Below are 17,336 nucleotides of genomic sequence, written 5' to 3'. Positions count from 1 at the left end.
TCTGCTTTCCAAATCTGCATATGGCAGTTGCTGTGGTTCTGAATACCTCCATGATTAAGGGACTCTTAGAGCTTAGCAAATGATAAAATATATGGGAGGAGGGGAAAAATAAATCATTACATAGCCATATAAATTGATAATATTGTTGACGGTGATTATTCGCTATGAAATAAATCATGGTTTATTTTCTCAGTTAGAGCTACGATGTGACATATGGAACGGTTTATTGCCACAATGCCGTTAATGCTGATGAATTGCACATCATTTGTTTAAGAGCAAGTCATTAACTGCAAACATAAATATGTTAAACTTTCTAATCTGATAAATCTGATTCAGCCACGATCGCGACTCCTGACTATGAAGAAATTCAATTGTCGAGTGGCAGCAGCATAGATCCATACCATCAGAGGCACCAAGGATACTTGTCCTACTGGGAATGCAGCAGATTATAGTAGGTGAGGGCCTAACCACTGAGAATCTCCAGCACCAATAAATGCAGGCCTCACCCCACCCATCACCCTCACCCCCTCATCAACACCATTCCACGGGCATCAGCAGTTCCGGCCGAACTGCTGGTGGATCATCATGAAACCCTTTTTCAATGAGCTTGGGCTTTTCGGAGAGCGAGTCATGATCCAACTCTTGAGTCCATGGTTTTCATTGTCCAACCATGTGTTTAAATGCTCATAGCTCAGTGCATCTAATTTAATTAAACCCACTCATGCTGATTATGTAACGGGTCATTGTTGAGGGTATTAATCATCTCTCGGACGGCACATGTAGTTACATTGTCTCTTCAGTGGCCAAAATACTTTTCATTCAGAGATCCAGTTGAAATAAAATAAGACTTGAATATATATAGTGGCTTTTAACAACAACTATTGATATAGTAGCTTTAGGTTGTTATGTTGACTGAAGGGGTGTTCTGACCTCAGGCCATTCAAAGCATTTTACAGTTTAAAATGCTCTGAAGCATAGACATTATAAGAATATGAATATTGAGCAATTATTTCAGGCATTACAAGATCACCTTTGGTAGAGTGCATGTTTTTACATACACTCAACCTGTTACTTGAATTGGCTGAGTTGAATATTAAGACTTCCTTTTATTGCCATTAAGCATGATGATAAATATTTCCTTCCATGGATCTACAGATAAATTACATAAGTCAAGGTATATTAACTAGTCAGTATTTTATTTCTTGCACTGTGTTGGTATATACAGGTAGAATATTTTACACGGGAAGCTCATAGAAACATAGAAAATAGGTGCAGGAGTAGGCCATTAGGACCTTCGAGCCTGCACCGACATTCAATATGATCATGGCTGATCATCCAACTCAGTATCCTGTACCTGCCTTCTCTCTATACCCCCTGATCCCTTTAGCCAGCATTAATTGTTGAAAAAGGACAATCTAGTTTAACGCTGTGTGATTGTAGAAACTATTCATTAGAGGTCGTGTTTAAGAGGGAACTGCAGATGCTGGAAAATCAAAGGGAGACTAAAATGCTGGAGAAACTCAGCGGGGGTGAGGCAGCATCTATGGAGCGAAGGGAATAGGTCGTTGTGGTTGGTTATATATTTACTCTTGATCATAAGCCATATCTCTCATATTGTGTTTTCTAAAGTATTTTATACTCTTTAGTGATTATGTAGTCAATATATTATATTTCATAATTGTGCTGGTGACAACGATTTGCTTAAGCACTAATACATTTAAAGAATAAAGCTTTGTGTGCATAATATTCTTACAGAACTTTGAGTAATTACAGTTAAAATGGAAAAAATTAGTTTTGCTAAAAATAGTATCCACCAGGAGGCAATCGAGTGTTACTGGGTAAAACATGGAGATTAGGACAGCATTAAATACCATAGGAATGAGTCACCCACATATATAATCTATTTCCCCTCATATCAGAGATGTCAGTTAATCTCTGTCCGTCTAAACTGTTAGCTACTCTGAAAGATGTTGTATAAAATATGCATTTGTTCATAGTTTCATGCACCCTGTCGCATATGCAGAAAATAGCATCCTCCACAACTGGACATTAATCTATTACACATGTTTTCACTCCTCTCGGTATCATTAAACATTTTGGCATCTGAATCAAGACATCACAATCACAAATACTGCATTCCGAGTCTAAATAGTAATCATTTATTTTCAGTAATATTATATAATACATGGAACAATACATATGTGAAACTGATAAAATAAAAGGTGAAAACAATTTAAGATGTCACTTATGAAGCACTTTTGCAGGCTTTGGATGTGCCAAATAATTTTGTGACCAATGAACATAGAACATAGAAGTACAGCTATGAAGTACAGAAGTACAGAAGTACAGAAACTGATCTTTCAGCCCACAATGCCTGTGCTGAATGCAATGGCAAGGTAAACTAATCACATCACATGACTTTGGTGCCTTCCCACACAGTGGGAAACTTTGATTCTGCTGTGTGGGGATGTTTTATGTCAAATTCTATAGTGTGTGTTCTTTATACCCTTTCTGGCTTAATCCCTCCCTTCACCACCTCCAGTTTAAATTCCAGTTGGAATATTTTGGAGGACCCAGGAACCAAGAACCAAGAACCAAGAATCTACTAGGGCGGCATGATGGTGCAGCGGTAGAGTTACGGCCTTACTGTACCAGATGCCCTGGTTCGATCCTGAGTATGGGTGCTGTCTGCACGGAGCTTGTACATTCTCCCTGTGACCACGTGGGTTTTCCCAGGTGCTCCAGTTTCCTCCCACATCTTCAAAGACGTACAGGTTTGTAGGTTAATTGGCTTCGGTAAAGATTGTAAATTGTTCCTAGAATGTAGGATAGTGCTCGGGTACCGGGATCGCTGGTTGGTGCGGAGTCGGTCGGCTGAAGGGCCTATTTCCGCTCTGTATCTCTAAACTAAACTAAAAACTAATCTGCCTGCATATGATCCATATCCCTCCATCCCCAATGAGGTACAGTTGTTGAGCCATCACTCTGGGAAATAGAAGAGGCATTGAATACTTCCATAAAAAATCTAATTGGTAACAACCAGATAACCTGTTTTTGTAATATTGCTGACAAATTATGAGAACATTCTATTTTAATTATAATTTAATTAAATTAATAATTATAAATTATAATCACAAATTAATATTATGACGAATAATAGTATTTTTAAAAATATTGCCTTAGACATAATATCCACCAGAGAGAGTAAATTATGCTTTGGTCTAACATTTAGTCATAAAGACAATATTTCAAAGGTGAAGATATTCTTAGGTTTCATAATGATGTATGGGCCTAAATTCTTGAGCTCAAGACTCTGGAGTGGTAATTAATCCCATACTGATACTGATGCCATACTATGATACTGAGATATTAACGAGCCATAGCTGACACTAGACAATATATTTGCACAATTATACAGAATATTATCTGTTCTTCTCACACTCCAACGCGAAATGGAGAGGTTTCTAAAAAAACATTAAGATAATAATTCCTCATTTTGATTGCCCTTTCCCATATCTATCATCTTAATAATACAGAAAATCAGGTCAATGGAAACATGTCATGGGTTTTATTCCTTGTTCTTATTAAAAATTATAGGGATTTGTGTCAAGTAACTTTAACTCTCATACGAGCATAAAAATAGCAAAAATAACATGGTTGATAATCCAATTTATGATCTCTGGCTTTGAAAATGCAAAAGTTCCACAAATGTTTGTGTGCCACATTGTAATCATCTCTAACTTGTTATTTTCCAGAGCTGTACATCTGTTGAGAGTTTTACAGTTGACAATAGTAACAATTGATTGCAAAATGCTAAGCTAATGACCGATCGGTTCAATTTGTTCTGCCGTTGTAATGGGCCAAGAGATAAGCACTGACTTTGTTTTCTGTTCATTAGCCTTCAATTTCAATTTGTCTTTTGCAATGCTTTCCATAAACAACTAGTTGTGAACTTCAGACTCTGATCCTTCCCAGAGAGCAATAACTTTAGCAAATCTCACGGTGTTCATATTTAGAAGTTGATACTTTGTTCCATCTCCACAAGGATCATTCATGCTACACACTTGAAAGTACATATTGATCAGTACTGAGAAGGATAAATTTCCTTACAGGTATAGAGCTGGTCCATTATCTTGTGGTACTAATTTAAGCTTTCCTCCTTTCATCATTATAAACATGTGCACGACAATGATAACCTTCCTGTTTTGTGATATTCAGACTCTCCCAATAAATCAAAACAGCAGCCAGTTCCATGGCGTTCACATCAAGAAATAACCACACTTAATATCTCAGCAAGAGTTCCATAGCGAGCATTGAAAAATAGGCTGTGACATCAAGCAAATGTTGGAACTGATTTGTTAAATAGTTGTATTAGTTGAATTTTTGCAATCTCTGAACAGCAATGGGTTGACTGTAAAGCTTACAAAATCCAGAGAAGTATCATCCTTGGTTTCATCAAGTCAGGATTTATTTTCAAAAACATTTGTAAATGTTAATGCTCAGATAGTGAAATCAAATCCCTTCCATAACCCTTCAAATGCTAATAAATACAAAATTTCTCCCAATAAAATTCCTCTGAACAATAACAATCAGACTTCAAGTAAATAATATTGTTTTAAAAGAACAGACAGAACTTTGGAATGGATAAGTTGGGTCAAAGGATTGCTTTTATGCTATATGTCTCTATGACTTTTTAATCGATTCCACAGTCAAAAAGACCCAACAGAGAATGTACTTCCTGCGGCAGCTGAGGAAACACAATGTGCCACAGGCAATGAGCGTCCAGTTTTACACTACCATCATAGAGTCTGTCCTCACCTTCTCCATCATGTTCTGGTTCGGCTCAGCCACCAAGCATGATATCTGGAGGCTGCAGCGCATCGTTCGATCAGCCGAGAAAGTTATTGGCTGTAACCTTTCCCCCATTGACGAACTGTACACTGCAAGGGCCAAGAAGCAAGCGGGTAAGATCATCTCTGACCCCTCTCACCCTGGTCACAATCTATTTGAAGCACTTCCCTCTGGGAGATGACTCCGAACTATCAAATCGCCACAGCCAGACCCAAAAACAGCTTCTTTCCATGAGCAGTAGCTCTACTCAACAGCCAACTCACATGTTTAAATTATAATATTTTATTTTTAATACTGCTGTATACCGTATTTTTACCATGTATATCATATTTTTGCCATGTACGAGCAAAGCACCAAGTCAAATTTTTTGTATGTAAACATACTTGGCTAATACATTTATTCTGACTAACATATGGACTAATAAAAAGCAAACACGATCACAATTAAGGGAGAGAGGTAGGGGAGAGTAAAATCAACTATGTGCAGAAAGACATGTTTAAACATAGAAACATAGAAAATAGGTACAGGAGGAGGCCATTTGGCCCTTCATTGTGATCATGGCTGATCATCCACAATGCCTGCCTTCTCCCCATATCCCTTGATTCCACTAGCCCCTAGAGCTCTATCTAACTCTCTTTTAAATTCATCCAGTGAATTGGCCTCTACTGTCTTCTGTGGCAAAGAATTCCACAAATTCACAACTCTCTGGGTGAAAACGTTTTTTTCTCATCTCAGTCCAAAATGGCCTCCTCATCTCAATTTTAAATGGCCGCCCCTTTATTCTTAGACTGTGACCCCTGGTTATGGACTCCCCCATCATTGGGAACATTTTTCCTGCATCTAGCTTGTCCAGTCCTTTTATAATTGTGTACGTTTCTATAAGATCCCTTCTCATCCTAAATTCCAGTGAATACAAGCCCACGGTTTATCAGAAGTAATTATTTGCAGATCACTGATCTACTGAATTGGAAGAATTGTGGGAATTATGCTGATTTATGCCATGAAACGAAAGATGAGATAGTTTGAGCTGAATTCTTGCATCCTGTAGTCTGGCAACTTGACACGCAAGATTTTCATCTGTAGTTAGGAAGATGAGATGTGGGATGTGTAGCTCAAAGTTTAACTGGTAACATGCAAAAATTAGAGTGGACAGCAAAGAGAAGCCATGGAGTCCGCTGACAATAGCCAACAGAGTTTGGCATGAAAGGAATGGGCACGCAGCTACAAAGGCACTATGGGCAGAAAGGGGTGACTTGGTAAGTTACCAGAAACTCATCTGCACGTTGAGGACTGAGAACGAATCTGCAGTCAGGAAGGGGTTCTCTGGCCAGAGTTTAGTCATCTTGATAGTCAGTACACTGACAGCCCAGTAACATCCATCTTCTGACCAGAAGATGGATGTTACTGGACTGTCAGCGTACTGACTATCAAGATGGCTCATACTAAACCCTTAATGAGAGAAGATATTGAAGGTCAACATTGTGTTGTTATTGTACATTTTGCAATTTAAGTAAAGATATGTTATCATAGGATAAGAATTGCTGGTAGAAACAAAGAACTGCAGAAACTGGTTTACAAAAGAAGACACAAAAGGATGAAATAACTCAGCTGGTCAGGCAGCATCTCTGGAGAACATGGACAAATGATGTTTTGGTTTGGCACCCTTTTTCAGGCAGATTGAACAGTGAGAGGAGGGGGCGGGGCGGGGGGGAGGGGAGGGGGGGGGGGGGGGGGGGGAGAGAGGTTGATACTGGTAAGGAGAGTTTTTTGATAGGCAAATAATTAGACATAGGCTAGAGATCAAAATCCAGAAGGTGATATCCTGCTATTCATGGTATCTGGTTTTAGAATTCTTGGTATCTTGTTATTTGTTACATTCCTGGGTCACTTTTGTACAACCACCTGTAATTCATTCTGAGCACATAGTAAATCTAGATAGATGAAGCGGCACCCAGTGGTTAAGCTATGTTATGCAGAACCCTCGTCAGAAGTTGGGACTGTCACGTGACAGGGTTTTTTTGCGGGGTTGAGTTAGGAGGTGTGTTCAGTTACCCACTCACCCATTTACCCACTCACCCACTCACCCATTCACCCACTCACTCACTCACCGAATCACCCACTCACTCACTCACCCGCCCCCCCACTCACCCACCCACTCACACTCACTCACTCACCCGCTCACCCGCTCACTCACTCACCCACTCACCCACTCGCACACCCGCTCACCCACTCACCCACCCACCCATCCACCCATCCACCCAGCCACTCACTCACCCACTCACCCTCACCCACCCACTCACCCACTCACCCACTCGCACACCCGCTCACCCACTCACCCACCCACCCATCCACCCATCCACTCACTCACCCTCACCCACCCTCACCCACCCACTCATCCACTCACCCTCACGCACTCACTCACTCACTCACTCACTCACTCACTCACTCACTCACTCACTCACTCACTCACTCACTCACGCACTCATTCACCCGCTCACCCACTCACCCACTCGCTTACCCGCACCCACTCACCCACCCACCCACTCACACCCACTCACTCACTCATTCACTCACCCACTCACTCACCCACTCACCCACCCACCCACACTCACCCTCACTCACCCACTCACACACTGACCCACTCACTCACTCACACCCACTCACCTTCACCCACCCACCCACTCACTCACCATCACTCACCCATCCACCTTCACTGACTCACTCACCCGGTACTCACCCACTCACCCACTCCCTCACTCACTCACCCACCCACTTACCCTCACTCACTCGCCCAACCACTCACTCACCCACTCACTCACCCACTCACTCACTCACCCACCCACTCACCCCGTCACCCACTCACCAGTGCTCTTTGCAACAACAACAACTGGAAACCATTTCTCTCGACTAAGTGCACGTATATTTCAAATGCTGTTTTGTCTCGACCCAAATGCTTGGTCTCGCTACATGGACTTAATATAATATTTGTCCCTCATCAGTTTTGTGTTCTTCAAGTAAATAAAGTGCACATGCTTTTCATTTTAATTCTCTATTTAAATATAAATCAGGACAGCATTAATGCATTAATGCATTAATGCGAATTATGACTATCGTTTCTGCATCAACTATCGTTTCTGCATCAACGCTAGCTATGAAATAGTTTAATCAAACAATAATGCTGAGTAATTTCTAGGCCATTTAAATGACCAAACTAAATCGTCTTATATTTGAAAATTCTAGTTGGTGATCAATAGAATGGAAATAAAAAGGATGAACATTCTCATACAATTTAGGTTTTTAATGCATAGATACAGGCTTTCATCCAGTCGAAGTTCCTTATTCTCATAATGTTCCTCAACAGCCAGCAATATGTATCCAATGTGGTTTGATTGGTTGAAAGATACTGCATGGAGACAGGCCCATAGAAACGATCCATCAAGTCCATGACAATTACCCGTTCTGTTCTTCTATGTTATCCAATCTTTCCATCCACTCTCTAAAAACACTAGGGGCAAATTACAGAGACCAATTAACTTACTAACCTGCAAGACTATGGGATGTGGGAGGAAACCAGAGCACCGGGAGGAAACCCAGGAATCAAAGGGAGAATTTGCAAACTCCACACAAACAGCACCCAAGGTCATTATCAAACCTGGTCATTGGCGCTGTGAGGCAACAGCTCTACCAGCTGCACCACTGTGCTGTTCTTAAATGGTGAGAAAAGTACAGCAGCTCTGCCTCCTGAGCCTCGAGGTCGCCAGCTCCGCCATTAGGCCTCAGCGCAGACGGAGGCAGAGAAGGGGAATACGACAAAAAAGTCGCATTCCCCCGCAGGGAGAGACAGCAAGCCCCGTTTCAACCCCCCCCCCCCCCAAAAAACACAAACTAAAAACCAAAACTAGACTAACCATTAATATCAAGATAAAGACAAATCTAATACCACAAAACCAGAAATGGGTTAAATTAAGAAATGTAGAAATAAAGTATTGTAGATGATAGTTTACAAAAAAAGACTCAGAGAGCTAGAGTAACTCGGTGGGTCAGGCAGTATCCACGGAGAACAAGGATAGATGATTTTTCCTCTCTTCAAGCTTTCTGGAACAGACAAAAGGTAGAAGATTCATGCAAATCCAAGGCATAGCTATTACCATGCACATGGGCCCCAGCTACGCCTGCCTCTTTGTATGGTACGTCGAACAATCCTTGTTCGAGGCGTACAGTGGCCCTATCCCCGAACTCTAACTCCGCTACATCGACGACTGTATTGCTGTGTGAATGTCTAATACAGGGAAAGATCTCTGCAACCAGCTAAGGGATTCTGTTGTAACTGGCAGCGAAATAGAAATAGCAGGGAGCCACTTGGAATAAATCTGTAAATATGAAAAAATGTGAAGATTTTCTTTTGTATAAATCTTCCCATTCTTTTTTTCTAAATTAGCCCATCAACCCTTTTATGATGTGTTATAGTGTCTGGCTTAAGCCCTCCCTTCACCACCTCCAGTTTAAATTCCATTTGGAATATTTTGGAGGACCAAGAGACCAAGAACCAAGAACTCTCCCTCCCATTCTAAATCTGACCTTTCTGTCCTGAGCCTCCTCCATGGCCAGAGTGCGTCCCACCGCAAATTGGAGGAGCAGCACCTCATATTTCGCTTGAGCAGTTTACACCCCAGCGGTATGAACATTGACTTCTCCAATTTCAGGTAGTCCTTGCTTTCTTCCTCCTTCCCCTCCCCTTCCCAGCTCTCCCACAGCCTACTGTCTCCGCCTCTTCCTTTCTTCTTCCTGTCCCCCACCCCCAACTCCACATCAGTCTGAAGAAGGGTCTCGACCCAAAACGTCACCTATTCCTTAGCTCCATAGATGCTGCCTCACCCGCTGAATTTCTCCAACATTTTTGTCTACCATCAGTCTGAAGAAGGTTCCCAACCTGAAACATCACCTATCCATGTTCTCCAGGGATGCTGCTCGACCCACTGAGTTACTCCAGCACTTTTTGTCCTTTTTAATGGGTTAAATTAACATGCCACCAGGTAAAGAAGCAACAGTTTCCAACACTAAGGATGACTATCTATTCATTTCAGATGTCCTTACCTTGGGTGGATAAAAGATTTGGGAGGATAAAAGATTTAAAAGGGATATATGGGGTAACTAGTTTGCTGATGGAATATAGTTACTCCTCTTGTTATGTTACCTATTAAAAGCCAATACTTAGTCTTAAAATAAACCCTGTTTGTAGACAAACCTGCTGGCCAATCTGACTATATCAACACAATTATGTGTTGGAAGAGAAAAATACCAGCAGTGTTTCATTTAGCAGCATAACGATTCTCAAATAGTAATGCAGTTTTTCCAACTTATCAATAATCAAATGAAGAGAGATATTCTGCTGACATTGAAAATATTTACAAGAGTATGATAGTGCAGTGATCGATGGAAACAAATGTATTTCAGAACGTATTTGAGCACTTCGAATATCAATGTGCAAAATGAAGGTGGAGTGGTGAGTAAGATTGGTGTATATTTTTACCCATCTGGGATTTGAGTTCAAAACAGTTGTGAATCTGTGGAATTCTCTGCCACAGAATGCAATGGAGGTCAATTCACTGGATGTTTTCAAGAGGGAGTTAGATTTAGCTCTTAGGACTAAAAGAATCAAGGAATATGGGGAAAAAGCAGGAACAGGTTACTGATTTTAGATGATCAGCCATGATCATATTGAATTACGGTGCTGGCTTGAAGGGCCGAATGGCCTACTCCTGCACCTATTTGTTTTTCCTAAAACCTGACATGGCTAATGGGATGAAAGTAGTCTCTCTCGACCAGTTACAAAGACCCTAGGTAAAAACGATTTTAGCTATTTCAATCCACTTTCCAATGACTGAGAATGTGTGACATCGAGTTTGACAAGTCAGCATTAAATATTTAAGCCAGGAGGCTCGAAGAATGGCTGGTGCACTAATTTAAGAATTAGGACCATGGGAACATAGTGACTGGAGTTGGGCATCAAGCCACTTGAGTCTGTTCCACCATTCAATAGGTTTGAAGCTATACTGTGATCTGACTTGATTTCTCGCCACAATGCTTCACACTCTTGAGTAGCAAAAATCCACAATTGTCAGATTCAAAATTAATCACTGACCCAGCATCAATGACCATTTATGAAGGGAATTCTAAACCATTGCTACCCTTGGCGGCTGGAACTGTTTCAAAACACGCACTCCTCAGCAGCATGGATATAATTTTTTGGAATGCTCCCAAATGCTCCATTCATTACCAGTATTAAAAGTTTCTAAACGTCCTAGGTTAGTTTCTACATTTACAGCAAGCACTGTTAGGCACACAGTACTGTGTCTTTGTTTGGCATTTGGCTAGACCACAGTTGTCCTCAAGTGATTGATTCTCATGGATAATGGAGTGATGGTATATCCTGAAATGTACACATTTTTTAAAATGGTAAAAAAAAATGAGAAATACACACAAGAATTGTTAAAACAATTGGAGAATTAAATTCCCCTGCTGATTGCTGAAGCAACACAACAAACTGAATGGATATCTGCAGAGGGAACAAATAGGCAACATTTGTCTTAAACTTCAAAGATGCTGTCTGGCCTGTTGAGTGTTGCCAGTGTTTTCTGTTTCTATTTCAGATGTCCAAAATAGGTGGAGGGGCAGGTAGTGTAGAGAAAGCAGGGACTCTGCAGAGGATTTGGACAGGTTGTGAGAGTGGGCAGAGAAATGGCAGATGGAATATAGTGCAGCAAAGTGTGGAGTCATGCATTTTGGTCATAGGAATAAAGGAGTGCACTGTTTTCTAAATGGGGAGAGAATCCAGAAATTGGAGATGCATAGGGATTTGGGATGCTGGTGCAGGATTTCCAAAAAATTAATCTGTAAGTCAAATCAGTAGTAAAGAAGGTAAGTGCAATGGTAACATTTATTGCAAGAGGGCTAGAATACAAAAACAGGGATGTAATGCTGAGGCTCCATAAGGCGCTGGTCAGGCTGCATTTGGAGTATTGTAAGCAATTTTGGGCACCATATCTGAGGAAGGATGTGCTGATTGCGCTCTATGTTTCTATGTTTCTATGATTCTAGAAAGGGTCCAGAGGAGGTTTACAAGAATGATCCCAGGAATGAGTGAGTTAACTTTTGATGAGCGTTTGACAGCACTGAGCCTGTACTCGCTGAAGAATGAGGGAGGAACCTCATTGAAAGGTTTCGGCCCGAAAAGTTGCCTAATCCTTCGCTCCATAGATGCTGCTGCACCCGCTGAGTTTCTCCAGTATTTTTGTGTACCTTCGATTTTCCAGCATCTGCAGTTCCTTCTTAAAAACCTCATTGAAACGTACCGAATAGTGAAAGGCTTGAATTGAGTGGATGTGGTGAGGGTGTTTCCACATAGTGGGAGAGTCTAGAACTAGAGATCATAGCCTCTGAATTAAAGAACGTTCCCTTAGCAAGGAGATGAGAAGGAATTTCTTTAGTCAGATGGTGGTGAATCTGTGAAATTCTTTGCCGCAGAAGGGTATGGAAGCCAAGTCAATGGATATTTTTAAAGCAGAGATAGATTCTTGATTAGTACAGGTGACAGGGGGTTATGTGAAGAAGGTAGGAGAATGGTGTTAGGAGAGATAGATCAGCCATGATTGAATGGCAGACTTGATGGGCCAAATGGCCTTATTCTGCTACTATTACATGACTTTATGACCTTATGTCCAGGGTTTACTTACGTTTTTGGATTAACCCATTTCAATTGCCTATTTAAGGAAGATAGAACATAGAAAAGGACAGCATGGGGCAGCAAGGGCTATCTAAAAGCCTCTTAAACACCACTATTGTATCTGCGTCCACCACCACATGAGGAAGGTTTCTCTGAAGCATTAAAATGTCTTTCATTCTAATAGCATATGATGCTGGGCAAAACCTTATTTGATAAATAATACTGTATTAATGATGCAAACTATTTATTATCATATAAATCTGCCTGCAGGCTCAGAAGATGAAGAGATACTATACACATTACAGCATTAGATATAACCATATAACCATATAATAATTACAGCACGGAAACAGGCCATCTCGGCCCTTCTAGTCCGTGCCAAACACTTACTCTCACCTAGTCCCATCTACCTGCACTCAGACCATAACCCTCCATTCCTTTCCCGTCCATATACCTAACCAATTTAATTTTTAATTATAAAATCGAACCTGCCTTCACCACTTCCACTGGAAGCTCATTCCCCACAGCTACCAATCTCTGAGTAAAGAGGTTCCCCCTCATGTTACCCCTAAACTTTTGTCCCTTAATTCTCAAGTGATATCCTCTTGTTTGAATCTTCCCTACTCTCAATGGAAAAAGCTTATCCACGTCAACTCTGTCTATTGCTCTCATCATTTTAACGACCTCTATCGTCCCCTAGATCCCTCTGTTCAACTGCATTCCTCAATTCTCTACTATTTATCTTGTATGTCCTATTTTGATTGTCGTGCCAAGATGTAGCACCTCACACTTATCAGCATTAAATTCCATCTGCCATCTTTCAACCCACTCTTCCAAATGGCCTAAATCTCTCTGTACACTTTAAAAATCTACTTCATTATCCATAACACCACCTATCTTAGTATCATCTGCATACTTACTAATCCAATTTACCACACCATCATCCAGATCATTGATGTATATGACAAACAACAGTGGACCCAACACAGATCCCTGAGGCACCCCACTAGTCACCGGCCTCCAACCTGACAAACAGCTATCCACCATTACTCTCTGGTATCTCCCATTCAGCCACTGTTGAATCCATCTTGCTACTCCACTATTAATACCCAACAATTGAACCTTTTTAACCAACCTTCCATGTGGAACCTTGTCAAAGGCCTTACTGAAGTCCATATAGACAACATCCACCACTTTACCCTCATCAATTTCCCTAGTAACCTCTTCAAAAAATTCAAAAAGATTAGTCAAACATGACCTTCCAGGCACAAATCCATGTTGACTGTTCCTAATCAGACCCTGTTTATCCAGATGATTATATATATTATCTCTAAGTATCCTTTCCATTAATTTGCCCACCACTGACATCAAACTAACAGGTCTATAATAGTAAGATTAAACGAGAACTTACCAGTTTGAAGTTTGATCTGTATTTTATGAGGAGTTACGATGAGGGATTACGTGAAGAACCCGCTCAGTGCGCAGGCGCGGCATACTTCCAAGCAGCGGTGTGGAATCACAGATAGACACAGTTATTTTGAAGTAAACATAGTAAAGATAAGGAGACATCAATTTATTAGTTTGATCCATATAATGAGGGTGGGAGCGGAGGGCACGTAATCCCTCATCGTAACTCCTCATAAAATACAGATCAAACTTCAAACTGGTAAGTTCTCGTTTAATCTTACTATTTTACTTCGGAGTCACGTGAGTGACTACGTGAAGATTTCAAAGCTCTGTGATTTCAAACCGTGTAACAGTTTCATTTCACTCACTGCCGAAGTTCTTGAGGGAGGAAGTGTTATCGTAATGAACCAATGAGTCTATTTGTAGAAAAACACAATGGTATTTTTTAAACAATAACAACAAAGAATTAAGTTGCTCCCCTGGGCTTAAATTAAATATTTGCAGTTCGCAAATCTTTACTGCAAATAAATCAGGTTTTGCCAACGGCTTATTATAAAATTTCTGAACAGTCTTTTCCCTTCCCACCATCCTGCTGTAGCTAGGATGTGGTCTATAGGCATGTCCATTCTTTAGCCGTCGACATGGATGCTGCCCTGGTGGAATAAAATTTGTACATGTTAGTGTTTATCCCAGCAGTTTCTAGCACCTGCTTGAGCCATCTCGCAATGGTTTGGCTCGTACCCCACCATAAGGTTTTTGTGACTGACCCACAAGGCTTTTCATCTCCCTCGAATATTCTGGTTGTGTCTATGTAGGATAGTAGGTAGGTCATGGCACATAACCGTGGTTCTGGTGGGTAAGCCACGACTGGATTAGGTGTTCCTGGTCTGCTCTGTTTGACCAGTCGCTGGATAACGACAGATCTGGTCTGGAGCTGTGATCATGTTGTCCAGTCGCAATAGGTGTAGTGACTGGACCCTCTGAGCGGATACAAGTGCCGACATGGTGGTGATGGTTTGTTTGGACAATCCCAGTTCCAGGTAAGGTCTGTTCAAACTTGCAACCCAGGCGTTTAATTTTCTCATGGCATTAGTGTTTAGCTTACCTGGTAGGTAAGTAGCTGATAGCCAAATATGTCTTTCGACATACCATTGCCAAATCATGTTGACCAATTTGTCGCATGATAATGATTTTATGCCACCCATATGGTTAATATAAGCCATCACCGTAGTATTTATCAATTTGTAACCGAACATGCAAGTGCTGCATATTAGATACATATGCTTTTAAACCATAAAAGGCGCCCAACATCTCTAGATAGTTAATGCCCAGTGTAAGTAGTAATGATGACTCTAGTTTAGTCCATCTACCACTTGTGCTGGATATGGAGTTAGTCACTCCCCAGCCTTGAGCACTGGCATCTGTTTGAATAACTAAAGTAGGGTTAGTGATAAAGATAGGGCTGAAACTATGCCAAACGTTTTCTGCCCACCACTGTAGCTCTGATATTGCTTCAGTGGGTAAGTTCATAACACGATCATAGTGACCTGTATGTCGTTTTATTGCCCGTACCTTTGCTCTCTGTAAATTTTTTGATAGTGCAAAGGTCCGAATTGTGTAGCCGGAAATGCTGCTACCATTTCCCCAATTACTCTTGCTACTTGTCGAATAGTTGGTCGCTCGTTGACCATTAATTTGTTGCATGATTGTGCTAATTCAACCATTTTTGCCTTTGGCAAGGTAACAGTCATATGGACTGAGTTAATTGTGAAGCCCAGGTAGTCCATGATAGTGGATGGCTTCAACTTAGATTTATCTGGATGTAGGACGAACCCCAGAGTTTCGAGGAGCTGTTTTGTAGCTGATACTGCTGCCACAGCCAATTCCATCGTTTTCCCTACTATGAGAATATCCTCCAGATATGCCATGACAATATGTTTTGTTTTCTTAGTATTGCCATGGCTGGGTTCAATATTTTGGTGAATAATCTTGGGCTGAAGTTCGCCCATAGGGCAATGCTTTGTACCATCCAGATAAATTTTAGGTATCTGCGATGATCCTTGTATATGGGTACTAGATAGTAAGCATCTTTAAGATAAATGCTTGCCATGAAGTGTCCTTTGGAATTCAGTTGTTTGGCAGTAACATATGTCTCCATTTTGAAATGTATATACTTAACAAATTTGTTTAGTGATGTTAAGTCAATGATGATGCGACAGACACCATCTTTTTTGGTTTTAGTGAATATATTCGATACAATTTCCAAAGGTTCATGTTTGGTCTTTTCGATGACCCCCTTTGTGATAAGTCTCACCAGTTCAGCTTGTCCCTCACGTTTCTCTTTGACGGAGGGAGAAATACCCTTTGGGGCCATTGTTGAACTGGCGGCGTTTTTTCTGACATGAATTGTATTTTATATCCTGTAATGTTGTTGAGTATATACTTGTCACTCGTTACCATACCCCATGCTTCTTTAAACAAGTGTAATCTCCCCCCTGTTAATAAAGCACCCTTATTCTCTATATGCTGGTAGGGACCAGACCCACCTACCTCCATGGTTATTGGCGATTCTGTTTCTTCATTTTCCTGAAGATTTTGTTCTGACGTGCTGGCGATGTTGGGGGGAGGCGCATTTTCCAGAGGGTCCGCTGCGGGCCCTGATCTGAAAGATCTTTGGGGATAATGTGCGGACCCCAAGCGTTCACCAGTCCCATATTGCGGACGTCGACTGGTGGATGCCGTGGGGTGCTGCCACTTGGGTATCGAAGGTCTTGGTTTGCTCGTCCCGGGGCCTGCCCTCATTAGGCCGAAGGTTTTTGATGCTTCCTGCATCTCCTTCAGTTTTTATTGAAATCTTTCCCAAATAGCAGCGCGTCCGTCTCCGCAGCTGGGGCTTTACACAAGCCAGCAAATTTGGGATTGAGGGCAGGTCTTATGTTTCCCTCCGGAGATTGTTGATCTCAAATTGTGTGGTACACATTAATGCCAGCACATCCTGCTGGCAGGTATCCATCTCCGTGGTCTCCACGGAACGAGCAAAGGCTGTGATGGCTGACGTCAGGAGCCTTAGGATCCGCTGTAGCTTGAGTTCTTGGGTCTGGATGTGTGACCCACATGCCCCCAGATTTGGCTGTTGACACTTTTTACTTTGAGGGCCCCACCGTTTTCTGGTGCTGTGTTGTTTCAGCACCTCAGCGAGCACCTTTTCCAGTAATGCTTGATGCTGGCCGCCATTCTTGGTTCCAGCGGTGCTCCAGCCCGTGGGGTTGCTACAAGCGGTCCATCACACCCAACAGCTCTTCATGTTCCTGCACCCCTGGCATACTCCCGAATTCGTCCGCCTGCCCCTGTTCCA

The sequence above is a fragment of the Amblyraja radiata genome, chromosome 5, assembly GCF_010909765.2.
Source record: "Amblyraja radiata isolate CabotCenter1 chromosome 5, sAmbRad1.1.pri, whole genome shotgun sequence".
NCBI lineage: Eukaryota > Metazoa > Chordata > Chondrichthyes > Rajiformes > Rajidae > Amblyraja > Amblyraja radiata.
This window is presented reverse-complemented; position numbering follows the sequence as displayed.